The sequence below is a fragment of the Mus musculus genome, chromosome 3, assembly GCF_000001635.26.
Source record: "Mus musculus strain C57BL/6J chromosome 3, GRCm38.p6 C57BL/6J".
In the NCBI taxonomy this organism is placed as follows: Eukaryota; Metazoa; Chordata; class Mammalia; order Rodentia; family Muridae; genus Mus; species Mus musculus.
Genome location: NC_000069.6, coordinates 34,915,053 through 34,925,154, shown reverse-complemented (window position 1 = coordinate 34,925,154; position 10,102 = coordinate 34,915,053). Strand labels below are relative to the sequence as shown.

The following is a 10,102-nucleotide window of genomic DNA, read 5'->3' as shown; positions in this document are numbered from 1 at the left end:
CCCCTAAATGTGGAAGGTGGTGATGGGGCCCAGGGTATGGTTGGTAATAGGGGGGGGGGTTCTTTTCCCAAAACCATGCCTGGTCCCTACAGCACCCCGCTCAGGTATGGTACACAATGTATAGTCTACAGGCTGGGCCTGGTAGAATGTACATTAGACCTTGCATGGCCTGGTCTGCCTCTAAGGCTGTCTTACTATCAACTGCAAGGTCACAGAGAAGTCATTTAACTTTCCAGTCTGGGTGGGGATTGAAGAGAACACAGCTCTGCCCAGTCCATTAGCATTCATCCTGCATGCTTGAAATTGCCAAACTCAATGTGCTGCTCTTACATGATCTTCTGTGATTCTGCTTACTGATCCCGGAAAGCTGGGAACACTAATTAATCAACCTCTCTTGCCTGCCATCTGGTCTTCTGGGTTTGCGTTATTTCAAAGGTGAGCATAGACCCAACAGTTGGTTCTTTTATTCCCTCTTCTAACCATACTCCACCTCCCTTCACTCTCCTTTCTGTCTCTCTCCCTCCCCTTCCCTCCCCCTTTTCTCTCTTTCTTCCCCACTCCTCTCTTTTCTTAGTAATAAATGTTACTTCTTCCTGATTTTTTTCCCTTTAACATCAGGTCATGTTTCCTTGCCCTCCAGTTTCTGAGCCGCCATCTCAGTTGAAGTATGGACACCATGGCACGAGTGTCCTATTTGGGCACATCATTCACACCTCTCAGCCCCACTCTTGGAATCATGGGAAAGCCTGTGCCTGCCTCAGGTAACAGAGTTCTTTTCCCTCAGTTCCCCTGTGGCTGAGATCATTTCCTCATACACAATTCTCCATTTCTTCTTGCCGGTCATTAGCTGAACATTGGCTAATGTGTATGGGATTAAAATTCCACATCTTTTCCCAAGATTCCTGAGTACACCTACACAACACACTGATTTGGGGGCATTTACCGCAAACAGACCCGTCAATCACACTGCCAGAATGTACCCATCTGTTTACTGAGGTGGCTCTTCTTCTAGCTGGTTCACAAGTCCTATCAAACTCAGATCTGGGGAAAAGCAGTAAGCATGCTAACCCCCTGCCCCACCCCTCCCCAGCATCTCTCCCGCCACTAAGCAGTTTTGTTTTGTTTTTATAACATACAAATATTCAATGTCACTGACATCAGAAGAAAATGAGAGAGTGTCACTGCAGTTAGAGAAACAAAGAAAGGGACATGGATTTTAGGGTATGGAGGAACGGTGAAATCCAGGGGACACATGTGCCTTGAAAACCTTTAGTCTGGGGCCTGACACAGCACATTCTCAACAGCTGGCCAGTTGATGCTGTTGACACTGACAGAGGTGGGCTACCTGAGGTCAGCGTTTGTGAAGGGTGAGCAGATAAGGGTTTTGTTGCAAGATGCACGAAGAATGATGGAAAAGAACTCGCAGCATATACGCTGCTGAGACTAAGGAAACTCGGATGAGAGCCTTCGCAAAAATTACCATCAAGGTGTGTGCTACAAAAGAGATACCCTAGTTCTTTACAAGAATATTGGCTGGGAAACGGTCTTCTAATTTACTTTTGGGCCAACAGGGGCAGGTCATCTATCATTATAAACTTCCAAGGAAACTCCTCTTTAATCTAGGAGTGATTTCTAAAGGTAATAAAAGACAGAGAGCCATGCCTTCTTTTCGTAGAATTTCTCTTGCGTCTTCGACCTCGTTGTGCGTTACAGTTCTGAGCGGACTGTATTACCCGGAGCCGTGTTCTTTTCTCGCCTCCAGCTGTGGTAATGGGAAATAAACGAGGCTGATATTTACAACTCCATTTTCTTACTTGCTGGAATATTCTGTGATTTTTTTTTTTTTGTTCTCTGATTGGATTCACAAAATTACTGGTTTGCTATTTCCAAGTTATTGAGTTCAGGTTGCAACTAGATCAGCCTTGGCCAGCAGGGGTGGCTCCCAGGAGTAACACCTGCCTGGGTGCGATTCTCACGACACTGTCACTGAATTTCAGTCACAAAGGGCAACCACAGTTCTTGGGGGTTTGTTTGTTTGTTTGTTTGTTTGTTCTTTTTGAGATCTCAGAACTCATATGTGTTTGTTATACATAATGAGGGAGAGCTATTGAGAGGAAAATGTGAGAAACAAGATGTCATTTGTTCATACCTGTACCACCCAAAGAACTCTTGAGGCAATCTGTGCTTGTTGCAAAAATGTTATAATGATGTCAGGCAAAAGAATAATTGATATATGTGATATACTGCAATATACTGAAAACTTTTATGTTAGGTATCATAGATAAGAAAGTATTAGAATACCTATAAAGATAATGCATCATATTTTTTAATTAGTGTTACTATTAAGAAAAATAAAACCACCTTAGGCCTGTTAACTTTCTGAAGCACATGCCCCTGATTTTACATTAAAGTCCGACAGGAAAACAATTGCAAACCCAGAGGCTGAGTTAGGAACTGAAAACAGTGGGGCTATTCCCTGTCCGCCTCACTCACAGCCTGTGGCTCTCGCATGGTTCACGGGAGGACACACGCGTTTCTGTTGGTGATTGGGGAGCCTGCCTTTGTTCCCACATTGTAAGGAACTGCCTGATTTTCTCTGAAATATGGAGTAGTATCAGTCCACTTCAGAGATCACTGTGACCCGTGGCAAATGTCCACAAGCCGCTATGTGAGAGCTGAAACTATTCAACTGCCTTCATTCTCGGGCTCACCTTGGTGGGCATTCTTAGGCCTTCCTGAGTAGTGTGACCAGTATAAGGTCTTTAGTGACAAGATGGGAAAACCACTACATACCACAAGCAACACTGAGTTTTCTTTTATTTAGGTATGGTGCAGTCTCTGGAATACATTTAAGATGGTTTCAAGACCCACCGGATGCATTTAGAAACCTGTTTGCCTTCCCAAAGCCCCCAGATTGCTGCTTGCTTTCAGTCAGTTCTTTGCTCCTTCCCCCCACTCCGACATACAGCTAACCTTAAATTTTAAGCCATTGTTTTCCATGAAATTCAAAATGAAAGACATTTATTTTGCTTTCCTTAGTAAAACCCTTTACTAAACAGTCACTTGTATTAAAATCAGTTGCCCCCTCATAAAGTGTAGAAAAATGAAAAATGTAAATCTGAGTTGATAATATTCCTGCAAACTCCCAAAGCTTTCAGTCCCTTGCTTACTCTTGGTTTTTCAAGGTCTGTGGTTCAGCTGACAAAAAAAAAAAAACAAAAAAAAAAAAAAAAACTGAAAGACAGAAATTCCTTCTATAACTTCCTTGCAGCTCCACAATGAACCAATCCAACAAAACCACATTTCCTCGGGCTGATTTTTCTATTGTTGTTGGAAAAAAATGAGTGAAATAAAATGGGGAGGTCAAGACAATTAAAATTAGTGTTATTGAGTCATAAATTTTAGAATGCATTTCCAAATTTTTTTTAAAGAAATATTAGTGCCAATTTAACAAAAGGAGGAAAGCTGGTATTAGGTCCTCACATGCTTCGTAATGTGAGGTATTAAAGACAATAAGCTTTTCTTTCCTTCTTTCATCCCACCCAGGCTGGCCTTGAACCTCTGACCTTCCTGCTTTAGCAGTCAGAGTACTATCTCACCATCATGGGCCACCATATCCAAGGTCCAAAAGGTCTTTCTACGCCCAGCTTTCTGACACCCAAACACTGTGTTTTGTACCCTGATAGGATGATGCTGTGTTTTAGATGAAGACGTTTTATATTCCACTGTCGCTAGGCATACTGGAGAGTTGGGCTCCTACCTTTGAGATGTGACAGGAGACTGTGGCAGGAGACTGTGAATGAACTTTAGGGACAGGTACATTTCACTCCTCACCCTCCCTCCCTCTCTCCAGCCTGGCTCCAGGTGCACAGTGAGCCCTCAGTCAACCTCTGCTCCATGAATGAAGTCAGCCTCACCTTGGACATCACAGGTAAATTCTTAGAGCTCAGTCTCTAACTTGAACTGTAAATGCATTTTTCCCCACCAAGATTTTACTCAAATTTCACATTTTTTTAATGTTGTGATTAAATTCAAGATTGTGAAACTGTTTTGGGGTTCCGGAGAGATGGCTCAGAAGTTCAAAGCACTGGTTGAATAAACAGAGGACCCGGATTCGTTCTTAGCACCCACGTGGTGGCTTAAAGCGCTGCAGAGACACACATGGAGCCAAAAACACTTCCACACAGAAAAGAAAAGTAGTAAATGAACACTTAACACTCCTTTGGAAACACTGGGATTTTAAAGAATGACTTCCCCCATTCCCAGACTCCACAGCAAGTATCCCGATGGCATCAGCAGGCTACGCGTGACCCTGGCTCAGAGCTCTCCATGTCCCTTTTATTGCTGCATCATGAGAACAAGATGGGACGAGAGATGTCATGTTCAAAGATGCTCTCGGGGCTGGAAAAATGGCTCAGCTGTATAGCACATAGCCAGATGTAAATTATGGCCTCAGGGGTCAAATGTCAAGGTTAAGCAGCCCAGGAGCAGTGTGCTTAGACTGTGGAAAGCTCCTATGTTCCCTGAGGGTAAGAAAAACAAACAGAACCCTACAGAGGCTGAGGTCTTGAAGTTGATTTTATGTTGTCTGCAGCTCATGTGTTCTACTCCTTGAATGACAACACTAATATTTTATGCACATGAAAATGCTAATACAAATACATTGCATGGAACTCTAGTGCCTAGGAGCTGAGATAATCCTCTGGTCACTTGGTTTCATGCGTGCTTTAATGCTGGGACATCCATCTGGGGAGAAGTTTCTTCAGGATCACAGGTTGTCTTCACAACATGCTTCCACGGCAAAGACCCCAGATAAATAGACATGCATGTTTTTACTTTATCTCTCAAGGAAATGACATCCAGAATGTATGAGGAGCAAGAAAGTTCAACTCACCCTTAGGTAGATGTTTGATTCATGACAATTGTGTTTATTGGACTCAAAGACTAGTTGACACAAATGCAAGCCCACGAAGCACGTTGCTGCAGCTACATAAAGCGTAATGAATGCCTTCCATTGGTAATATCAGGGTTGTCTCAGTAACCACTGATGGCCCCTGTCCAGGCAGCAGAGGAGGAAGGCAGGAGCATCACGGGCAGCCACCTATGGTCCCATTGCTCTGGCTTTTTAGACCCTGTGTTCCACTCATCCCTCACTTAGTCATCAACTAAGTGACGGGTAGGATAACCTCTGACGTCAGTAAATTTGCTTGTATAAAATTTTCAGCGGGCCTTAACTGTTCCCTACCGCTGCTTATAAAAGTGTCTTATAAGCTCTAAGTGTCTTATAGCTGCTTCATGGGCTCACTCTTGGGAGCACAATAAGAAATGGTTGCTGTTCATTGCGTGTGAGTTTTTCTTACATTGTGTCTCTCTGTGCCCTTGCAACTTCTAATTATTGTGTTTCTTGTGCAGCTGGGTCACTCCTGTGTGGATAATTCCGTGATAAATATGTGCTGACATACTACATCAACACCATATGTGGATGTGAATCAAAACTAATAAGTATTATACCTATCATATGGTTTTGTAAGTATAAAATACATCTATTGAAAATAACTTAATAAAAAGTGATTTAATGCTTTGTTCCTTCTAATTGCAGAAGTAATTACTATATTATATATATTGAAATACTGAAGAGATTTTATTGCACTTAAACTTTTCAAAGAGCACTAAAAAATGTAAGGTAATTTCTGCTTTGAGGATGTTGTGCTTCCATGGAAGCTTGCAGAGCTGGGTCTCCCCATCTTGTTTAACAAATGCCCACTTAAAACTGTGAGGTCAAAAGGGAAGGGAGGTGAGAACCAGGGGAACACACTGGCCTGGTCCTGCGATTGGTCAGTGGCACCACAGAGAGAGAGAGGAGAGAGAGCAAGAGAGAGCGAGAGAGAGAGAGAGAGAGAGAGAGAGAGAGAGAGAGAGAGAGAGAGAGAAGGAGGAGAAGGAAGAAGGGAGAAAAGAAGTGGGGGAGGGAAGGAGAGAGGGAGGGGAAATCACAGAACTGAGAATCAAAGTAAATTTTCAAATTTTCAGACCAAAGTTCCTTCTCTCTCAACTCTCAGGACTTTCCTTGTTACCTTGTTAGAGCGTTATATAAATGAGATGCACAAAATCATTAAGTATTTTCTTAATCCCTCAACCAGAAAAACCTTAAACGAGACCACAAATGTAGATCAGAAATGGCTGCTTCCTTCAAACCATGGGTAAAAGCCACATAAAACATTGGTTGTAACATGAATTTCTGGAATTATAAGCATTTGAGTTTATTTTTGCAGTAGAAAGTGTCTCTGAAATTGCTCAGAAATCAAAAGTAAGAGGATAAGCCCCCACTGAATATCTCCAAGTACTCGATTAGCAGGTAAAATGAAAATCACACTTTTCATAGCTGTTGAGCGTGTGGGAACACGTGGATATATCCCCGAGGCTTTGCAGTGATGTAGATTTTACCACTTCCTTTAATGGTGTAATTTCATATTTTTGACATGAGTAAAATAAGCCCCCTAACAAAAACCATTTGCTTTTAAGCAAATCCAGTCTGTTTTCAAAGATTGGTGTGTGCCTCTCACACCTGACTTCTCATAAACGGCAATAAAATCCTGGTTAATTTCCTTCACCCTCCACTATTCTGGCCCCAAAGCTCCTGACTTGTGAGGGCATCTGAGTGTATTGTGTTACATCTCTGCCTGCCAGCCTGGATTCTCCCAGTGCGTGCTCTGTATAAACTGACTGAAAGTATGCAGCTTGAAGTAGAGAGTCAGCCCTTCACTTCCCTCCCTGTCTCTCTCCTCTCCTCCTCCTCCTCCCTCCTCCCATCCCTTCCTTCTTCCCTAACACCCTTCCTTCTTTGTTTTCTCCTCTTCCATTCTTTCTTCCTTCCTTCCTCTCTCCTATCTGTCCTCCCTCCTTCTTTTCTCCTGCATCCCTCCCTCCCTCCCTTTCTCTCTCCCTCCCTTTCTCTCTCCCTCCCTTCCTTTCCTTCTCCATTTCTTTTCTCTGAAGTCTTTTTTTTTTCTTGTCAACATTAAGGGTCATTATCACTGTCTAGACTTTTGTCATAACAGTCTGTGCATTTCAGAACAAATGTTTTGTTGAAGTTCTGGCCTTGATAGTAATCATTTTGATCCCTGCTTTCTGTACTGTCTGGCATCTAGACCTTCTACGAAAGACATTAAATCGCTTACACTTTTTGTTTTTGTTTTTGTTTTCTTAATTTGCAAGGTGAGTTTGGGTTCCATCTAAACTTGTTAGATTCAAAATATCTTTCCTACGAATATCAGGATTTTTTTTCAGATGGAGCGTAAGTAAACTGAGGGAAATGGGATTATATTCCGCTTTCCAGGTAGGATTTTGCCTGGACAGCAGATGGGGACACGTGAATGGGAGCCAGAGTCCTGCAATGTTCCTGGTCGCTTCTACCTCACTGTGGAGGCCACAGTTTCTTCTCACTTTACTCATGTGCCTGGTCATCTGGCATGTTTACTTCTTTTAGTTTCTCTCACAAGCCAGTCTCTCTCAACCCTTACCATCAGAGAGATGGGCAAGTCTGGATGGCAGTCACTCTGGCTTGCACACTGCATCCTTAAAGCACTTCCCTACTTATTCTATATAAAATGACACAGTATGCCTTCAGTCACCACCCTACCCAGGCCGCAGGGTGACCCTAGGAGTCACTGCATCATTTTGTGTGGCAGGTCTTGTGTAAAACAGTTCATTTTGAGTTTTTGTAAAATTTCCTAGTGTATATATACACAATAGTACCTAAGGGTTTTCATTATAATACATCCATCCATGCATATAATGTACTTTAATCATATCTACTTCTAATGATCTATTTTATACCAACACCCCCTTCCCCTCCTGCATCCCAAAGGACACCTAGACAGTTATTGTTTTGATGCAACGAAGTTGTTTTAAGCTATGAAGAACATAAAAACCTTGTTCACCGGAGGATGTGATAGCGGGTTGATGCTGCCTGTTGTTGAAAATGAAGCCTCACACACTGACACAAGTGTCAGTGTGTGACATCGGGGTACTCACGGGAAACTGGATGCTTCTAGTCCACCTCCTCCTTTCTCTTTTCCCCATTAATACTTGCTAAAATGTCATTTTTAAACAAATAATAAAAGATTAAAACTTTGCCACAGAGAAGCAAGTGTTCCCTTAGTTAGGGAACCTCAGATAGAATTCGTATTCTATTTCTTCCAGGCATCTATGATGCTTACATCCTCAGTGTCCTGAAAGCTCCCTGTCACATGCAAACACACACTCTTGCAGTGAATCCAGGCCCTTGGTCCCGGGTGTACCCTGTCAGAAATTCTATGCAATTAGACCAGACAAGAGAATTGGCTCGCACTAATACCCAGTCCCCGATGCCTCCTGCAGAAGCAAGACCATCACAGGGCATCTCAATAGCAAAGAAACTCATGGGAGCACTTGTTAGCGTCTTGCTCCACTTCACGGAAAAATTGATTCTTTTAGGAGGTTAAATTATTTTTGTATTTTTTTTTCTTTTTCCACGCACAGCGACTCCAATCTGTCACCTGGTCAGCTCCTTTAAGAAAGCTTGGTTAAGGGAGCCGCTTCTTATTATCCCCTGGTACCAATGCATGGTGCAAAGACAGTTTCATTCTTAAGTAGAGAGTCACTTAAGTGTGACCTATTGTGTGAGCCTGGGTGCTTTCACATCAAGCACCGGGAGCTAACGAGGTCTTTAATTTTTATACACTAGATTGATAACTTACATTGAACATACAGTGCCCACTGTCCTTTCCAATCTGCTCAGCTATTCCCAGATCTCTATGGTCAGTTTTACACAACACAAATTCTTTAACTAATGGACTCTAAAAAATGATGTCTAGGCTAGTTCAATGGCTCACGGGAAAACTGTCACTCAACTAAAATGATTTTGCAAAAATGTAAAACCAACTTGTTGCTGTAGAGGCATTTTTTGCCTAATGTGGATACATAACCAGCATAGGTCTATATCTCTTCTGGAGCAGTGGCATGGACTGCTCCAATACAGAGAGCATCATAGTTCCCAAGTTATGACTCAGAGGGCAGGTGTGAGCTATGCGCCAAGCCCTTGGTGGGTGGGTTTGCTGATAAAGCAATGTCCCCCAACCCCGTGAAGAAAAGGAGTGGTAAGACATACAACCAATGCTAGATGCAGACTATACCTTCTCACAGGAAACAGTTGAGCCTTTCAAATGAAGGAATGTGAACAGGATGAGATAGATAGATAGATAGATAGATAGATAGATAGATAGATAGATAGATAGGATAAAAACAGAAATAGAGAGAAAGCATTTGTTTGAAAGATACTTTGTCTGCTTGACCATGTTTAGCGGCTGGAGAGATAGCTCAGTTGGTAAAGCATTTACCCTGTAAGCATGATGGTCTAGGGTCAGTCCTCAGAAGCAGTATGAAATGCTAGGTGCAGTGATTGGCACTTGTAAGCCCAGCCTATGGAGGCAGAAACAGGAGGATCCCTAGGGGCCACTGGTCACTCAGCCCAGCCAATTGGGGAATCCCAGGCCAGTGGCAGACCCTGGCTGAAAACATAATTTGGACATTGTGTGAGCAAGACAGCTGAGGTTGTCCTTTGGCCTCACACTCACATGCACACACATGAACATGAACAGGAACACACATACTCAAATGCTATTATCTTATTGAATCCTGAGCATGCAGAGAATATATCTACTTTTTTTTTTCCTTGAAAGACTGTGAGCCTTGGTGAGAAGGAACTGCCCAAAGTTCTAAAACCAGAATGTGATGCTAACCAGGAGTGTTTGGGAGCCCTGGAAGTTGAGGTGGGATGGGAGATCTTACTCAAAGGCAGTACGCAGTCCTAACAGCAGAGAGCATGACCCAGAGGCAATTTGTGCAAATGTGTATTTTGTGGCCTAGAAGCCCTTTGCCAAACTATATCTGTGGCCCTTCCTGCCTTCTGTAGGCTGATATTGGTCCATGGGGCAATGGGAGCAGAGATGGTGAGAGGGGTGAGCCCAGAAGCCCTGTGAGTACATACGGTGAATGATCACACAGTCAGATCAACCTTACTTGGGGTGATAATTTGGGGGGAGGGGAGGGGTAGAAACATCCA

At 43.0% G+C, this 10,102-nt stretch overlaps 1 non-coding gene across 1 annotated transcript; it reads left to right on the top strand.

Moving 5' to 3' along the window:
• Nucleotides 1–2,503: 2,503 nt before the first annotated feature.
• Nucleotides 2,504–2,610, top strand: Mir6378 (microRNA 6378). Its single transcript, NR_105799.1, has one exon. It is a non-coding gene; the product is annotated as a microRNA 6378 (primary transcript).
• The last annotated feature ends 7,492 nt before the right edge of the window (nt 2,611–10,102 follow it).